The sequence below is a fragment of the Macaca fascicularis genome, chromosome 16 (genome assembly GCF_037993035.2).
Source record: "Macaca fascicularis isolate 582-1 chromosome 16, T2T-MFA8v1.1".
In the NCBI taxonomy this organism is placed as follows: Eukaryota; Metazoa; Chordata; class Mammalia; order Primates; family Cercopithecidae; genus Macaca; species Macaca fascicularis.
In genome coordinates, this window is record NC_088390.1 from 21,631,044 (window position 1) to 21,650,368 (window position 19,325).

The 19,325-nt window shown below is 45.4% G+C and overlaps 1 pseudogene; it reads right to left on the reverse strand.

Annotated features, from left to right (window-relative positions):
• Positions 1–8,822: 8,822 nt before the first annotated feature.
• On the reverse strand, positions 8,823–10,495 carry LOC102138635 (wee1-like protein kinase pseudogene; annotated as a pseudogene).
• Positions 10,496–19,325: the final 8,830 nt, after the last annotated feature.

Sequence of the window (19,325 nt, forward strand, 5' to 3'; positions counted from 1 at the left end):
TAGAGCAGTATCAGGGGATTGTTCTCTGCTTTCCTATGAAATGTTTACAGACAGAGAACAAATATCTTATAAAGTGCCATCCAATGCTTTGTGAAAAAATAATTACAATAGTGTGTCTGAAATGTACAATAAAGGACTAATAGTTGATAATCTTGTGAATTATGGAGGGAAAATTAGCATTTGGGAATGTCAGAAGGAACTGGAAATTTAGGTGTTTTTTCCCCCACCCCCCCTTTTTTTTTTCTTTTTTTGAGACACAGTCTCACACTGTCGCCCTGGCTGGAGTGCAGTGGCATGATCTCAGCTCACTGCAACCTCCGCCTTCCAGGTTCAAGCGATTTTCCTGCCTCAGCGTCCCGAGTGGCTGGGATTACATGTGCCCGCCACCACACCCGGCTATTTTTTTTTTTTTTTTGTAGTAGAGACGGGGGTTTCACTATGTTGGCCACACTGGTATCCAATGCCTGACCTCGTGATCCACCCGCCTCAGCTCCCCAAAGTGCTGGAATTACAGGTGTGAGCCACCGCACCCGACCGGAAATTTAGTATTTTACTGCAATCCAGAGTTAGACTGGGGGAACAGGCGGCTGGACTTGAGATCCTGCTTGAGACACATTTGGAAAATGCAAGGGAAAGCCATTCCCCTGAGGAGCGTTATAATAATTAAACAGCAGGCAATTAGACTGAGATAGCTCTAGTGCCCTGTGTTCCTATGTTAAAAAAATAATCTAACTCTTCTTGTAAATTACTTCCTCAGAGGGAAACAAAATTCAGGCTTAACCCACCAAAAACTGCCAATTAACCTCTGATCACATAACTAGAAAATTTCCACCTCGATTGTATAGATAAGACAACTACATAACTGTCCCCAATCATTTACTGAATTGGGTTTCCATCCTCATGCACCTTATTTAAAAGCTACTCCTTCAAGCCCCTCCTGTGGACCAGAAACCATGGCTTGGTGCTGGACAATTCTTGAACTGCTGTTTGCTCCAATAAATTATTTAACATTTTTGCGTGATGCCCTTTAAGGTTTAACAGGAGAAAGAAGGGACAGGCGACCCCGGACGATAGCTCCCCTCGCACAAGCCCCACACCCCCAATTGGAGCTCTCCCAAGGACCCTCCTGCCCACCCTCACCATCCAGGCGACCGAGTGCTGCGGACAGGGCGAGGTCACCGCGCAAGGTTGGGACAGGATGCGGGTCCAAGGTGGGCCCAGCCGCCATCTTGCGGCCTGAGGGAACCCAGGTCCTGCCACAGGCTGTTCCAGCCACTTCCAGACATCCCACCGCTTCTCAGGATACCAGGCCCCGCACACTCACCATTTCTAGGCTTTCAGGAGGCCCTGGCGTCTTAAGCATGGATCTCTCAACACCTGCAGGTCACAGGGCCACCTAGGCTGGGCCTGAAGGAGCAGAGACACAGCAGTAAAGAACGGAACCTGGAGATTGCGGCACAGCGAGAGGCGAAGGCCCCAGCATGTGCCTGAAGTCGCTAGGTCCTCTCCCCCTGCGCGCCTGATTGGATAGCTCCCAACCCGGCGACAGTGATTGGATAAAGTCTTAGGCCATGCCCCCTTGGCCCCTGAGTGACAGAAGATGTGACCAGACACTGGGCTGAATAACGCAAGAGCGACAAAGATGGAGTCCATGTAGGGAGGGAGCCCAGGCAGGGCTGTGTCTGTCCCTTAAGGAATCGATTCCGCCTGCAGAGCATTGGTGATCACGGATACCTGGGGTCCCTCTGCCCCAGAGAGATGTCCACTTTCCCAGGAGCAAATGCAGCCCCTGGACCCTTCCAAATGGAGGGAAGAGGCAAACAAGAACTTTTAAAAAGTGGAAGAGTAGATAATTTAAGGAAGGACTCCTCATTCATGAGGCCACAAGAAGGCAGGGAGCAGGGCTATAGGGTGTGGGGATGGGGCAGAAAAGAAGTGGTCAGTAGAGTAGGCTGAGTTCTTTAGAACTCAGAGGTAGGGACCAAGACAGAGAGGAGAGGCCAGGATAGAGCAAGTGAATTTAGCTCAGATGGCGAGGGGCAGAGCACAGAGGAGTCGTTGCCCAGAGAATCCCATGAAACCTGCAGTGGATGATCCCTGCAGCAGATGGTCCCTGCATGGTACCGGGCAGATGCATAACAACCCTAGTACGACCCCAGCCATGCCCTGCCCCTCAGCATCTGAGCTAAATCTACTTTCTGTACATGACGTGGGGCAAGCTCATGGCCTACAGAAACCAGAGAGCCTGGGAGACTCTTATTAAGCCATTTTCCAGCAGAGCAGCAAACACCACCAGAGCTTCAGCCCAACCTGATCAGACCTGTCCTGACATGCCAGCCCAGTTTCCTCCCACCTTGACCTGGCAGATTCCCTCTTGGTGCCCTGAATGACAGACTAGGACGCAGGGTTTCCTGACACCTTGTTCAGGACGGGAGCCCAGAACTTTCAGATCCCTTCACAGAAGATTGTTTTAGGAAGGATTCTGAACTTGGCAATCTCATCTGGGGAGCCAGGCAGTGCCAAGGCTCTGGACAGGTTGGACAAGGAGTGAAACCTGGGCTCTTGACTCCTTGCCCAAATTATGACGTGACAGTGCACCAATCAGCACTCTGTAAAAACGCACCAATCATACCTGTATGTGGTACAATGCTGGCACCTTCTCAGTGTCTCCTGCACTGTTCCAAGCATGCTGCCCCACAGGCAACTGTGCCAGCAGTCACTGTGAGCTCAGGAAGGGTCTAAGGTTGCTGCATCTTCACTCTGCAGCACACAGTAGGCACTTGTCCAGTGTGTGTTGAGCACACTGATGAAAGGCATTGACTTGTCAATCACCCCTACTAGACCAAGGGCTCCCAAGGGCAAGGCCCTTATCAGTCCCTCTGATGGCCCCACAGGACTTGGCAAGCAATAGCTGTTCAGCCCCTAGATGCTGAGCTGATTCACCTATGGGACAGTAGTACAGTGGGGCTAGGAGACCTGGGTGAAACCCTGACTCTGCCAGTTACATGCTGTGTGACCTCGGGCAAGAACCTGTACCACACTGGGCCTCATTATCTGCAGGAGACTGAAAAACACCCCTGTCATGTAGAGAATCAGTGTGAAAATGATAACTGCATGTTCTCATCAAGTTGGAGGAGAGGGAAGGGGTTGGGCTGGGAGAGGGGGCAGAAGCAAAAACAAAGACAGTTTTTAATGTTTGCATTTGAAGCACTAGGTCCAGGGTGAGGGGGAGGCCAGAAGTCCTCAACTATGCAGTTATCATTCTGCCCCTCCACCAAAGATGTGACTGACATCCAGGAGAGAGAAGTGCCACACCATCCTACAGGAGAGATCTTACTCTGGATAACTGCAGCTTCAAAGGAATTTCAGACCTTCAGTCATGCTTTTGTAAAATGACTCAGGCTCCACTGGATAACCCAGGGCCTTGTCCCTACAGGTTCCTATGGGCAGCAGATGCCTAGGCACAAGAATGGCTGGCAGGCAGAACCCTGGTTCTGGCCTCAGCTCCACCCTTAGCTGTCTGTGTGTTCTCTTCTGAACCTCAATCTTCTCATTTTTTGTATGAAGGTGGATGTACCTTTGGGGCATAGCCAGGCGTAAAGGGAATTCTCTACAGAAAGCCAGTAGTCACTATACATCGTACCTGAAAAGTGCTCAATGCATGTTTGGTGTCTCCTGATTTTTAGAAATGAGCACACTAAGGACAGTCCCCAGCATATATGTGGGTGCCCAGTCCTGTCAGGAAGTGCCATGTCCAGAGATGGTGGCTCACCTGGCCCAGCAGGTCACTCCTCATCATCACCAGGAAACCTGGAAGGGAGTCACGAAAGACATGCAGGGAAGCAGTCCCGGCGTGCAGCTCGGTCCTGCAGGTGGTGGGCATACACTCCACCCTCGGGTGGTGGGTCTGCTCCTTCAACACCGCCACACAGGCTCCAAGCAAGGAGGAACATGATGACATAAATAAAACCCAACAAACTCTACGCATACTTTTTCTCACCTTTATTTACAAATAAGAATTATAACAAAAGACACACAACACAATATAGTAGACTATGAAGAGAAGCTGCCAAATGCAGACCAAAACAAACAAGCAAACAAACAAACAAAAAACTACATGTAGGTGAACTATTAGCGTCAACATAGTTTATCCAGCACTTCCAAATCTGGCAGTCAGGCAAAACTTGAGCTGTGGGATTTACTAAACAGGCTCTCCTCTGCACCTGTACCTTGCTCCCAGTTGGCCCATCCCAGGCCTGGTCGCCCTTGGAGGCCTTGCCCAAAAAACACCCCTCCACCTCCCCTAATCAGATTAAGTCACTTCCTTCCCATTCTAGGCCCTCCATGGTCCCCCTCCAAAGGCAATGCAGAGCGGAAAGTTCACAGGCTTTGGAGCCAAAAAAATGTAGACCCGAATCCCAGCTTCAATATTTGCTGGCTGTGTAGTCATGAGTAAGTTACTGAACTCCTCCAAACCTCGAATATCTCCTCTGTATTGTAGGGACCATAATACCATGGAACAGGTATGCTGGGAAGGCTGAGAGAAGTGGTTGTGTAAAACTCCCACCTGGATGCTCTGAAATGCAGGCAGAGGGTGTGATTGAGTGAGCAATGGCAACACTTCTTAAACAGGAAGAGGAGTCAAGCCCACTTTGACTTGACCTTCTAAGGGACACAAATGTCTTAGTCCTTTTGCGTTGCAATTAAAGAATACCCGAGGCTGGGAAATTTATGAAGAAAAGAGCTTTATTCAGCTCATGATTCTGCAGACCACACAGGAAGCATGGTGCCAATATCTGCTTCTAGCAAGGGCCACAAGCTGCTTCTGCTGAGAAGCTGCCCTGGCCTGTGGGGCTCCTGTGTGTATCTGACACTATGCAGGCACTTGCTCAGTGTCTCCCCCAGTGTGCTAAGCATGCTGCCCCCGACTAACTCAACCGTGCTGACCGTCACTGTGGACTCAGGTGAAAGGTCTGGGGCTGCCACAGCTTCACCTCACAGTAGGCACATGTTCAGTGGGTGTTGAGCAGACTGATGGAGGGCATAGAGTAATCAGCCTCCCCTTCTAGACCAAAGGCTCCCAAGGGTAGGGATCCTGTCAATCCCTGTCATGGTCCCACCGGACTTAACAAGCAGTAGCTTGTTCAGTAGCTTGAACAACCTTGGCAGAAGGCCAAGGAGAGGTGGTATGTGCAGAGATCACTGGGCAGGAGGGAAAGCAAGAGAGAGGGGAGGGAAGTGCAAGGCTCCTTTTAACAACAGAGACATACTCTTGTTTCCAGTTCTCACAGGAAGCAGCAGAGTGAGAATTCATTCCTTAGTGCTAGGAGTGCACCAAGTCATTCATGAGGGATCCACCCCTATGCCCCCCAAACTTCCCATTAGGCCACACCACCAACAATGAGGATCACATTTCAACATGTGATTTGCAGGGGTAAACAAACCTAACTACAGCAGCCACTGTCTACAGCTGACTGGTTCAGCCCTGGTTCTTATCTGTTCCAACTGTTTTCAAGCAGACACACCTGCTCAAAAACCTTCAGTGGCTCCCCACATCCTAACAGATCAAGTCCAGACTCCATGCTTCTCTGTGGCCCTACCTCCACTCACCTCTGCATCCCCCTCTCCCACATCTCTGCATGTGCATGCCTTGGACTCCCACCAGAGTACAATAGGGTCTACACCCTTTACCCAAAACCTTAGGGCAAAATCAGTTTTGAAATTGAAAACTGGTTTGGATACTAGAAAGCTAGGAATGGGCAATCAGGGGGTTTTCTCAGAGGAGTCTGGGGATGCTCACTGTAATCCATGCAGCATAACATACGAACATCCATAGTCACATGCATGGAATCAACAAAGATCAGATATAACCTCATGGCAGTTCAGGTCAGGTGCAACCATCATGAAAATTGCAAAACCCTCTGGGTTTTCAGAGCATTTTGCATTTCAGAAGATAGATGAGGAATTGCAGACATGTATTCCTTTCTCTCCACCTCTGGCTTCCCCAGCTCTGTACCTTTGTTCATGCTACCCTCTACTCCTACAGTAAAATTCCTGTGGCACCTTCATTTGCTGAACTCCCACCTACGCTTCAAACACCCATCTAAAATACCTCTACTCAAAGAAAACCTGGCGAATTGGGAGGGTACTCTCTGCAGTGCAATGAGAGTTTTGGGAGCCTATTTCTAATGTCCCAGAGGTGCAACTCCTCTCTCTGGCCCCCAGTTCCTCACAATTAAAATAGAAGGATTAGTTTAAAATCCTTTTCTGCTTGCCAAAAGTAATTTCATTCTAAGTTTGATTCCCACAATATATCCATTAATTAATGAATAAACACACTAAGGAGGTTTCTGTTCCAAACTTAAACCAGGGAAGAAGTAGTCTGAAGCCCTTGGTTCAGGTGACGGTGCAGTCTCTGCTTACTCACATCTCCGGATGGCACACATGCTACTTCCAGGACAGTTGTTTCAGGGCAGTGGTGATTCGACATGCCCCGTCTTATCCTGACCACAACCCCACAACATCCCTCTAGAAGGCGAAGGGCTCAGGAAACAAGGAACGGGGGTGCTCTGAGCTGAGTAACAGCCTGACACCCTGCAGCCCCAGTGCACAGCAGCAGTAGGGCAGGTGGGCAGCTGTGAGCAGCAGGATTCTCCCCTCTGCCCCAGGAGCTGCCATTTGGAGCAAAGAGAGTGCCACCAGCAGGGCACACTGTAGGCGGCGACATAACTCCCTCCTGCCAGTGATCTCTTCCTGGGCTTATATAGTGAGATGACTCAGGTGGTCAACAAAACCCCTTTCCCTTCGTGCCCCCATGCACTGCCATGGAGTCTTCACAACAACATTTCAGGAAGATTCTTCCCTCTGTTTTAAAGCTAAAGAAATGGGGACTTGAGGTTAAGTGACTTGCCAGGCACCACACAGCTTAGTGAGGTAAAGCCAGGATTCACCCCAGGTCCCACTCCAAGCCCAGGCAAGGGAAACCTCAGCCAAGCCCTGGGCAGGTTAGAGTTGGAGGAAACCAGTGCCCACCTCCCTATCCCCAACCCCAGGCAGGAACTCCCGCCACCCCAGGGCCAGGAGCTTGTGAGTTACTTAGGAAACCCTAACCAGCACCCTCAGCAGCGCCAAGTGGGTTGTGGAGCCCGGCACAGCTTCTGGGGTTCTCGCTAACAGGCAGGCCATCCTCTGTTCTGGAGCAGCAAGCTCCCCAACCCAATGGAGCCCCAGAGGACACCACTGGGCCTGGAGAATAACTCGGCCCCTTCCCCATTAGTTCATTATTTTCTTCTACTCAGAAAGATGAAGCACTAGAGTGTGAATTCTGTGGTGTGAAGAAATGGCCTCCCGTCCCTGTCCTCTGCATCCCTCCCATCCCACCCGTCTCAGGTGGTGCCATCTCTCCAGGACCCCACCACACACCATCCACTGCCCAGATTTCCCCAACAAGTCATAAGGCACAGTAAGAGCCAACTTCTCTGCCTGGCGCCTGAGTGCGCTCCAGCTACTGATTTTCTCATCCATTGTGCTGAGGTGGCGCCAAGCGTCTGAAATAGGACCGGGCAATACCAGCGCGCTCTGCTCACCCAGCCTGTGCCTCCCAGTCTCCCACCCCCGCTAATCTTCCCACTGCACAGTGCAACCGCAAGCCCCAGGGCGACCCCCAAAGGAAGGTCGTCTCCGTTCTCCCCGAACCGTGGTGCAATGCTGGCAGATGGCGGTAGCCACATGCTAGGCCACATCAGCCTGGCCATCCTCCTTGGAAGTGAAAGAGAGAAACAGCTCCCTGGTGTTGCCGCCCTGGTCCTCCTGCGCGTGGGCCACCCAGGGATGGAGGAGCAGCAGCGCCGGCGTCGGGGCGAGAGGGCAGGTTGCAGTCCTGGCCAGAGACCCAGGGCCGTGCTGTCTGCTAAGTCGGTGCCTTGAGGTGTGGAGGAACCTACGTACACGGAAGATAAGGGCACAAAGCGGGGCCCGGGCTTCCAGCTGGAGGTTGTGCACTGCGGCAGCGTGTCCCTACTTGGGCTGTCTCACTATTTGTTCACTCCTCCAGGCTCAGACCCTGAGCTCAGCGGCGCAGTGTCCATCTGCAGCCCTGCACACCTGAGCGCTGCGGAGGAAGCCTTCTAGAGGGTGGGCGCTTGATACCTGGGACCCAGAGATTACCCGAGCCGGATCAGACCTTCTCTGATTAAGCATCAAGGGAGCCCTCATTCCGGAGAATCAGGGTTTGGCCTCGCCCTCCGCAAACAGTGTCAGATTATGCTCAGAGGCAGGAAACAAGACTGCAGTCCTAACTGGGCTGGAATGCGGGCCTGGGCTCGAGGCGCTTCCTCGCCTCCTCTCGCCCTGAGCCCAAAGAGTGATGCCAGACCCTGAGTTCTGCAGGGCCCACCTCGTCAATGTTTCCGTGTCTACCCCGCCGCCTGCCAGCCACCTTGTGTGCCTCCCCCTGGAACTGCCTCTTCTGAACCCTTCTTCTTGCCACCCCTGGTGACCCTGCCTGATCAATGTGACTGCAGACTCCTCTCTGCCCAGAGAATTCTTTCCAGCCCTTAATTTGACATGCTTTCCAATGCAGTCCCAACCCCTACTGACCTCTGCGCTTTATGCATCCGGCGAAAGTCTTACCAACTCGCCCATGCTTGAAACTACTGCTTGCTTTTGATTTGCAGCCTGCATGCATTTGAAGGGATTTACCCTAAAAAGATTCAGGTTTTAGGCCTCGAAAGACGTCATAGATACATTCAGAATTCCATGGTAGCACAGGCTCAGTGTTCCAAATGATTCCATTTGCAAAGATTTCTTTTACACACTATATTTTACACACTTGTGGTATCAAGGTAACCTAGCCTGTGTGAATTCATGCACTTATCTCCATTTCTGGGAGGAGGTTCGGCACCAGCAGCACATACCACCGTGAGGGCAAGCGAAAAAATATCTCTTTCGGTAGCTGGGTGTAATCCTCCTGTAAAACTTCATTTGCAAGAAAACGACTGTCGCCCTCTTCAACCTGTGGACTAGAGAGCCTTCTTATATGTCCAAGATCGCCTGTGTTTACCATCATTTTGTTGGATCCCCGGTCATCTTCATCTTCTTCAGAGGCAGCATCTGGGATTGAGACTCCAGATATAAAAACACTACTAGATTTTGTATCCCTGGGAACCAAAGACATTGAATGAATGTAGCTCAAAGCCCAAGCTACCTTGCAAAAGAAGACCCTTCAACTTTGCTTCTTTAAAGTTAACTCATGATTCTGCAGTTTTCACTTCAGCATCAGCTAAACTTCCAGCATGACAATATTCATCCTGTGTAAGCATAGCACCGTCTTCTGCCCAGGCAGAGAAATACAGAACTGCGTGAGGAAGCCGTCCAGGTACTGCAGTAGAGCCTGTGCTCCGCTCAGAGCGCTTTGCGCACTGCAGAGCGGGCCTAAGGCTTTTCTGATCACCTAATGTATCCATCCTGCCTCTTCACACAGTAAACACAGAACCAAAGCCTCCAGAGCAATTTTCTGCAGCTCCTGAAACTGCTGTGCGCCGAAACCTCGCGTTGCTCTCAGTCACTGCAGTACTTTCAGCAGGCCACGTTTCGTCTCCCAGCTCCTGAGCATTGGCTTCCATGTCTTCACCACAAGAATCATCCCCATGTCCCCAACAGAATCCGGAGTGAAAGGATTCGAATTCACTCGGAGTCTGTTGCACACCCAATTCTCCTTTTCCTGGTTTTTCCGTATCACGAAGAAGAACCGTCTCGGAGTTTAACAGAGCTGGGATCAATCCCTCCAGCTCTGGAAAGAAAACCCGGGAGTGCAAGTGGCGGGTGGCAGAGTCGAAGCTTGCAGGAGATCCACTTGGGCGCCTGAGATCCCTCAGCGACCAGCAGGGCCCTCCCCACCCCGGGTCCTGGCAGCTCCGCGACGCCTCCCCGCGGCGCCCCCAGCACTCGCCAGAATCAGTGGCCCAGGAAGCAGGTGCCACTGACCACCAGGAGCCCAAGCACCCTCCCCTCACGGGTCGCACTGGGACCCGCTGCCAGGCCGGTCAGCGCTGGACAGGGTCCCAGCACCTCCTCAGGCTCCAGCTCCTGTGGCTTCTGAGCCTGGCGGGCAAGGTTCCGCTCACCCCTGCCCCGCGAAAAGGCGACGGAGACCCACAGAAATCTCAACCTGTCTGGTGCTGGAGCCTGGGCTGCGGGAATGCGGCTCCGTGTTGCGGCCAGCGGCAGCCTGGCGCGCCCCCTGGTGGCCGCGGGCAGAAGCTGTCACACCCCACAGGCGGGGGCCCTTCAGCCCAGCAATGGGAGGGCTGGGGGTGCCACCCCCATTCATAGACCAGGAATCAAAACCCTCGGGTGGCACTGTCTGGTCAAGATCCTTCCCAACTGAGCGGAGACGGAGCCAAATTCAACCCCAGCCACAGTGTATGCAGTGTAGGCAGTCAGGACTTCAACCATTCCTGAGACCCCCCCCCCCTTACTTACCTCACCGGTACATGCCCGGCCCACATTTCCTTTCCTCTCCAGGACCCACACCCCGCGCCCTGAGTCGCTTATTTCTCTTGAACAAATACGGGTGATAGCGGGTAACACATCAGTAACAAGAAACTAGCAGGTGCTCAGTGAAATGGTCTACCCTGGCCTCTTCCATAGTTAAAGTGACCATTAACAGGAAAATGAGTCCACTACCCAGGAAGTGGACAAACGCCGGCAGCCCCTCAGCCTCCCTCTGGCTTTGCCTCCCCCAAGCCAACTGGCGCCCGGAAAGGGTGTGGGCAAAGACCCTGTCACCTCCCAGCAGAGGGCGCACTGCTCGCGGTTTTCGGGATCCTAGGCGTGGAGCCGTCCCCACAGGACCCTCAGAGGTGGGGAGGAGAAACAGCACACCCATTTGACAGGTGCAGAGACTGAGGTCCGTGGGGGCGGGGTGAGTGGCCTAAGGTGGCAGGACCTGTGAATAGCAGAGCTAGGGGTCCAGCAGGTCCCCAGCCAGTCACTGGGTGAGCCCCTGTCATGTGGGGATCACTGAGGTGCAGGCATTCTGATGAACACCGGGTTGAGGAACTCATGGCACTCCATCCTGACTTCTGGGGCGCCTCCTGGGACACAATAAGGTAAAGGCTGTGCAACATGTATAAGGTCCAGCATGTGCACGAAGCAAAGAGGGATAGATAGGGGTGGGAGTACAGGGACAGAGTCACAGCTGGGACCCTTGAGAAGGCAGTTGGAGTTTTTCTGCCGGGGCAGGAGAAGCCTTCTGGGCCCCAAGGCTGGCATGTGCAAAGGCATAGAGGCAAGCTCCTCCTGACACAGGGCTGGAGGGGAAGCTCTAAGTGTTGCACACAGACTGTTCACATTGCATCCTTCTCCCTGGACTTGCTCTGCCCACAGCACCTCCATCCTTCCAGTTAGCTATCCAAGCTACCACCCTCACCCTCTCACACCCACATCCTGTGGACCCCACATTTAAGAAACAAGAATTCAGCTGCTTCTCACCCCCCATGGCTGCGCATCACCTGATCTGAATCCCCATCCTCTCTCTCCCCCTACCTGGTTCCATCCTTGACTCCTGACGTCTCATTGCAACTCAATACTAGGTCAGATCATGTCACACTTCTGCGCTGGTGCAAAAACTATGCGGTTGCTTCAGTTCAGTGTCCACCAGGATTTGATATTCCCAAGGCATGTCTCTCACTCCTTTGTTCTCATTTTACCTTCACACAGGAAAACACTTTTTCTTCTTGAAGTGTACTCTTACGTAGCTACTATTGGTAATCAAATCTCTGTTATTACTTTTGAAATTATTTTTATTGTATTTACCACCTAAAGATATTTAGCTATATATTCAATGCTAGCTTGAATAATAATTTTTCTAAGCATGCTTTTTGAATTTTTAAAATTTAAGATGACATTGGATGATTTTATTACATATACCATGATGTTTTGAACATTCCACATGTAGATTGTTGAATGGTTAAGCCTAAATCTAGCTAATAACAAACGCATTATCTAACATAGTTATCATTTTTGTTATGAGAACACTTGTCCACTCTCGTTGCAATTTTCTAGAATGCAATGTATCATCAGTAACTATAGCCACCTTGCTAGACAATAGATTTCTTGAAATTTATCTTATCTATCTAATGGTAATTATGTGTCCTCTGACCAACATCTCCACATCCTGTTCCCCTCTCTAACAACACCAACCTCTGGTAACCGCCATTCTGCTCTCTACTTCTATGAGACCAATTTGTTTAGATCCCTCATATGAATAAGATAATGTAGTATTTTTCTTTCTGTGCCTGGCTTATCTCACTTAATATAATACCCTCCAGGATCATCCGTGTTGACAGTAATGACAGTATTTTATTCTGTTGTGTGACTAAATATTATTCCACTGTATGTGTTTATGTATGTATGTATCTACATACATGTATGTATACAAGCATATGTAGACACAACATTCTTCAAATATATTATTTTGCATTGATTTTTATTAAAATTGTATTTCTTCCTTATCTAAATACTGATAAAAATATGTCTTTTCAGTCTTTCCTCTTAATAAAAGCCAAAGTTAAAGGGCAGTTTCCCCATTTTTTAATAAGATTTCTTTTTCTTGCTGATTTTTTTGGGTTCCATGCAGAGTCTGCATATTACTGCTTAATCATAAATATAGTTTGGATTCTTTTCCCCATTCTGTATAATGTCTGTTTCCTTTGTGGTTTATTGTTTTCACTAGGTTTTTCTTCCGGAATTTTACAATTTCAGGTCTTAGATTTAGTCTCTAATCCACTGGGAGTTACTCTTTAGATATGGTGAGAGATACACAGTTTCATTCTTCTACATGTGGCCACCCAATTTTCCCAGCACCATTTGTTATACGTGTGTATGTTTTTGTCTGATTTGTCAAAGGTTGTTATTGTTCGGCTGTATTTCTAGATTCTCTATTCTGTTGGACTATGTGTTTGTTTTTATACCAGCAAAATGCTGTTTTGGTTACTGTATCCTTGCAGTATAAATTGAAGTCAAAGGAAAGATAAAGGAAAATTTTTGTCTTTCCTTTATTTTGAAGGAGAGTTTTAGCAAATATAAGTGTTCTTAAATAGCAGTTTTTCTTTCAATACTTTGAATATATTATCCCACTCTGCCCTGGCCTGAAAGCTTTCTTCTGAGAGTTGCGCTAATAGTTATGTGATAAGTTGATTTGCTGTTGCTGCTTTTAAAATTCACTGTTTTTCTTTGACTTTTGACCATGTTATTAGAATATATCTTGCTGTGAAGTTTTTCACGTTCAACCTACTTAAGGACTCTTGAACTTCATGAAACTGGATGTCCACCTCCCACCTCAAATTCAGCAAGTTCACAATCAGTATTTCTCAGTAGGCGTTCTAGTCCTGCCTCTGTTTTATCTCTTGTTTCCACATAATGCATATATTGCTTTATTTGATAATGTTTCATAAGCCTCACAGATTTTTTTTACTCTATCTTTTGCTATTTTTTTTTTGTTTTTTGCACCTCTGACTGGATACTTTCAAGATACCTATTTGCAACTTTGCTATTTCCTCTTCATGACTGAATCTGCTGTTAAAACACTCTATTAAATTTTTCAGTTTAGTCATTATATTCTTCAGCATTAACATTTCTGTGTTTATTTTTATGGTTTCTATTTATTTGCATAACTTCTGATTTTGTTTATGTATAGCTTTCCTAATTTTGTTCAGTTGTCTATGTGTGTTCTCATATAGTTCACTGAGCTTATTGTCTAAAATAATTACTTCCAATTTTTAAAGGCACTTTGTCAATTCCTATTTCTTTAGGGTCCATTACTGAAGCTTTATTGGTTTATTTAAATTGGGTCATGTTTTCCTGATTCTTCATGATTCTTGTATCCTTGGGCTGGTATATATATTTTTGAGAAGGTGGTCACTTTTTCTAGTCTTTACAGTTGGCTTCAGCAGGTAAAGTCCTTCACCATTAAGTGTGGCCTCGTGTTCTTGTTCGGTCAGGTGGTTGAGCCTGTTGATGGATGTGGCCAACTGGCTGTGCTTCATGGTCAGAAACGTCTGCTGGTTTTACTCCCCTTGATTTGGTAGCTTTGCTGGGTGAGGTCACTTGAAGCATTGTGGGGCTCATTGAGATTTGCATGCATCAGTCACTGAGTGTTTCACCCCCTTTCTTTGGTCCCAGTTATCTTCAAGAGCTCTAAGTATTAAAATTCTTCCAGTGTTCACTTTGAGGCAAAGCAGAAGTGTGCCCATCAGGAAGTACTCCCCAAGTAGATGCTGAGTATCCACTTTGATCTACTTTTCTCCCAGTGGAAAAATAATGGACTGAGGGTATCCTTCTCAGTACAGTATTGTCCTGGATATGGAAATGGTAAAGCAAACAAAGTAAAATCATTCCTCTTATCCTCTTTAACGAGTCTGTGTTTGCTTTTGAGCTCTTTTTGGGTGTTGCAATCTCACACTGGTATTTGGAGTTCTCACAAAAGCATTCTTCCCTGTGGGTAGTTGCCAAATAGATGTTTCTTTGAGGGAATCAGGGCTAGGAACCTACTATTCCACCATCTTACCAGACTCCCTCTACCCCCAACCCCTTCCATCTCTCAATCTCTCAATAATTTGTAAAACAGGAAAATCCAAACGTCTAGAAATCGTTACTAAAACTAAATAGATGAGTTGAGTGAAGCCACAGTATATAATCCAAATGTATGAAAAGTCAATGTGTATTTTTATAGACCGGCAATGAAAATTGAATGTTACCCTGAAAAACCTCAAGGAAGTACTGAGGAAAATTACAGAATACCCAAATATAGAGCCATCATGTTCATATATCAGAGTATTCAATATAATTAATATGTAAATTTTCCCCAATTAATATACAGCATCAACACAATTCAGTAAAATTTCAGCAAAGAGCTTTGTAAAACTTGATAAGCCAAATTTTAAAGTACTTCGAAAATATAAAGAATCTAAATTAGTGAAAACAATAATGAAAAACCGTCACATTTACAGACATATTATCTGAAATAAATACTATAAAGCTACAGTATTTACAACAGTGTGTTATTACCTAAGGAAATAATTATAAATAATTGTAATAATATAGAAAGCTCAGGCATATATATATACACACACACACATATATAAATGCAAAGTTATATGTGTATGTAGATAAATATATTTACATACGTATATAATTTTTTATCAAGGAATGTATGAAGACAATTCAAAGGGAAGAATGGATACTTACATAAATATTCTTGGAGAAATTGAATACCCATATGTAAATATATGAATACTAAAGCATCAAAGTACATCTAAAAAGTTAACTTCAAATGAATTTGAGATCTAAATGGAATAGACACAATTACATATTTTGTATGAAAAAAGCGTAGGAGAAATTTATTGTGATCCTGAGATAGGAAGTAGTTTCTTAGATAGGATACACATGCAGAAAACATAAAATAAAATGTATAAATCTAGTCTTCATAAGACACTGTTAACAAATAAATTGACAGCGATAGCCTGAGAGAAATATTGAAATAGATATATTTGATAAATGTTGGTATTCAGATTTGTATATACATAATTCCTACAACTCAGTTAAAAGAAGACAAATGACCTGACAAACATTAATGTGCAGGGTCCATTAGCTGCTGATGCATAAACACATTGTGGTGTGCCCATACGATGGACTATTTCTCTGCAAATAACAAGTAAGAAATTACTGACATGTACAATTTGGATGATTCCAAAGGAATTATTATGAGTTAGTAGAATAAGACACAAAAGACCACATAAATGTTAACATCACAATTATGTAAAATTTTTCAAAAGGCAAACATAGTAACTGAAATAGAATAATTTTGTCACAGCATCATGTACACGGAGAGAATTAAATGAAAAGGACCAGACTGAACTTTTCATGGTAATGGAAATGCTCTACTTCATTTCTGTGGCAGTGATTATACAGTCACATGTAACATATTTTGAAATAATAATGTGTAAAATTTTACAAATTATTCATTTACACTTGATGAATTTTAAATAATGTAAATTGAACCTCAACAAAATTATTTCAAATTATGCTATGGAAGAATGTGTGGGGCAATTGGAGCATGCTCAAAACATAGTGAATGTCTGCATTCATTTAGAAAAAACTGTATTTAAGTATTTATTTAAGCCAAACAGATGCTCTCCCTGTGACTAAGCAATGTTCCTGTAAATATATATACCATATAAGTGTATCCTTATAATTATGGCAACTTTATTTATAATGGCTAAAACAGGGAATGTACCCAAATGTTTGTCAAAAGTAGAATGAATAAATTATAATATAGTTAGGAAGCTTTTTTTGTCTAAATATACATAGCCACACAACTTGCTCCTGTATATCTTTTATATTTTTACTGAAATGTTCCCCTCCCAGTGGAGGATCGCCTGTCCACACTATCTACAACCACTCCTGCCTACTGATACACTTTATCCATTACTATTTATAAAAACTGTAAATGTTATACAGTCTTCTTTGTATCTGGACCATATTCACCATGAAAGATGTAGATAGACTCCATGAGTGCAGAAGTGTTTCTATGATACCACAGAATTATTATTCCTGGAGGCTAGAACAATGCCTGAAACATAATACAACCTGAAAAGATCTGTTGAATGGGTGAACCAATGAAAGAAAAGAACCTGACAACCCTGTGTCTCATACATGACTCAGATCACAAGGGCAATGGAATGAACCAAGGGATCTTAGCTAAACAGTCTCTCCAGTTGCAATGAATGGACACAATCAAGGCATAAGCTGGCAACATCAACTAAAACTCTTCATTGTCTGGGAGCCATGTCACCTCTTACCCCAGAAAATGGCTCCCACCAAACAGCAATGCTCAGAAAGCACATGTATGCTATCAAGAACAAAGGGATCATTGAAACAAAGCTGGTGTATGTGTCCTTCAGATTGTCCTTTGATCCACTCCAGAACAGGCGACAAGTTTCCAGGGTGGTGATGTTCTAAAAATGCTGGTGTCAACTGACACCCTGGGTTTTGGGACATTCCCATGAAAACCAGCAGCTTGAAAGTAGAAGACCATGCCACTTTAGAAACATCGAACCATGTGTCCCAAGTAAGGAGAGAAGGAGCAAGAATGTCATAAAATGTGAAGAAGGGAAAAAAGCCCTCTGTGAACTCATATAAGACAACCAAGGATGTCTTGAACAAGAGGGACCATTTAGGCAGGCAGAAATGACGTTTCACCTACACTATCATTTGTGGTTGAGTCTTTTCTTTCTGTTCTTCATCACATGTGGAACACTCTGTACCTCAACCTGAGGTAGACAAAGAAAATGTGGATAACCAGTAGAAAAGTTTTGTACACAACTGTTTCCACTGTAGTATTTCCCAAAAATGAAATTAGAAAAACTTCCCTCTTCCTCACACTCCAAGACAGATCTTTCCCTGTCTTTCTAGGGGGCATAATAATGACAGTTCAGGAAGGGGATTAATTACATACTTTTCTAATAACCATGTCTGAACCAATGAGTAATCCATTGGCAGTTTCTTCACACACCACACTGGATCACCTAAAGATCATGTAGGTAAAGTCTCTGGTTTCTTAGATTTGGAAATACTCAAATTTTAAAAATCTCATAAAGACACAATGAAAGAATCACTTTTGGTCTAGATCTGGGATGCTGGGAAGTCCCTGATTTTAGCCACCCAATATATGCTCAGTCATACTTCTGTTGGCTTGTTATTGCTGAGAAATATTCCATCCTATGAGCATGCCACGATATGTTTATCATCAGCAGCTGAGGGACCTGCCCTTATTGTCGGGTCATTTGTCTTCTTTTAACTGAGAAGTATTCATTTCATAGATTATTATTATAGTAATAATAATAATTACAATAATTATTAATGTAATGATTGTTGAAAACATCAGTTAATCCCATAAGAGTCTACCTGCATATCTTTCTAAGAATGAAATCACATATAGATTCTTCTTTTTTACACTACAAGCTACAGGGTGGATCTATTAAAAACTGTATTATTGATGATATAACATTTAACTCTATTATCAAATTAGTCTTAATATTTACTGACATAAAAATGAGGAAATTGTTGCTTGTACTCTGAAGTAACTTACAGTGCCATTGTCCCTCTCTGTATTAGATATGTGTGGTTTTAAGTGATGGCAAAGGTATAATAAATGAAATACAGAATACTTGAAAAAGGCAAGATGTAGAATAATATGAGAAAACAAATAGTGAGGTTATAACATTTTTTGGCACAAGGTCAGATTTTTATTTATAATTTTAGATTTATTGTAGACAGAACTTGTGCTACATATTGTAGAAGACAGGAGAGTAAATAAAATAAGCACCTGTTTTCACAGAATATTATAATGTATCAAAGGACACATAGAGGGGAATGTCAGAGACTGGGGCCTATCAGCGGGTGGAGGGTGGGAGGAAGGAGAAGATCAGGGAAAATAACTACTGGGTCCGAGGCTTAATTCCTGGGTGACAAAACAATCTGTACCACAAACCACCATGACACAGGTTTACCTATGTAACAAACCTGAACACGTACCCCTGAACTTACAAGTTTAAACAAAACAAAACAAGTGGATTAATGTCCCAAGAAAAGCATGTTAATTTGACCCAGGGGCTCACATGCTGTTCAGTGTGCCTTCAACACGAATGGTTAATTTATAAAGTAAACTTATTTATTTCTCAAAATCAGCCCTTACACTCTCACGTGCCCACTCTTCTGTAATGGTGCCTGGGAACTGAGGAGCTGAAAAGTTTTAATTTCTGGCCCTGTGTCTCACGAATGCACTTTATTTTGGTTGGCATCTTCTACCAGGTCTGAAGGTGAGGACTTAACTACTGTCAGTATTTAATATTTAGCAGAACCTTGTGTTATTTTTAGGCCCATGAGTCAAAGCCCTGTAACTTAATGGCACAAGTACTTTGAAAGAACACGCAGAAAATTTCACAGATGTGATAACCTTAATTATTTAAAGAAGTTTTTTTTTTTAAATGACGTATGCAGCTTTTCAAAAATCTTTGTAGCTATCTTATTTAAGAATTAAATGGGAGGCAGGTTAGCCTGACACAGTTCCCAGCTTGACTTTTCCCTTGGCTGTGACTTTGGTGTCCCAAGATTTATTTTCCCTTCACAGAATGAAGCACTGACACCCACTTCAATGGGGCTGGACCTTGAAAACATGATGTGGCGAGAGCAAAGCCAGGCCTAAAAAGCCACATAGAGTGTGATTCAATTTATGTCAAATGTCCAGAACAGGCAGATCCACA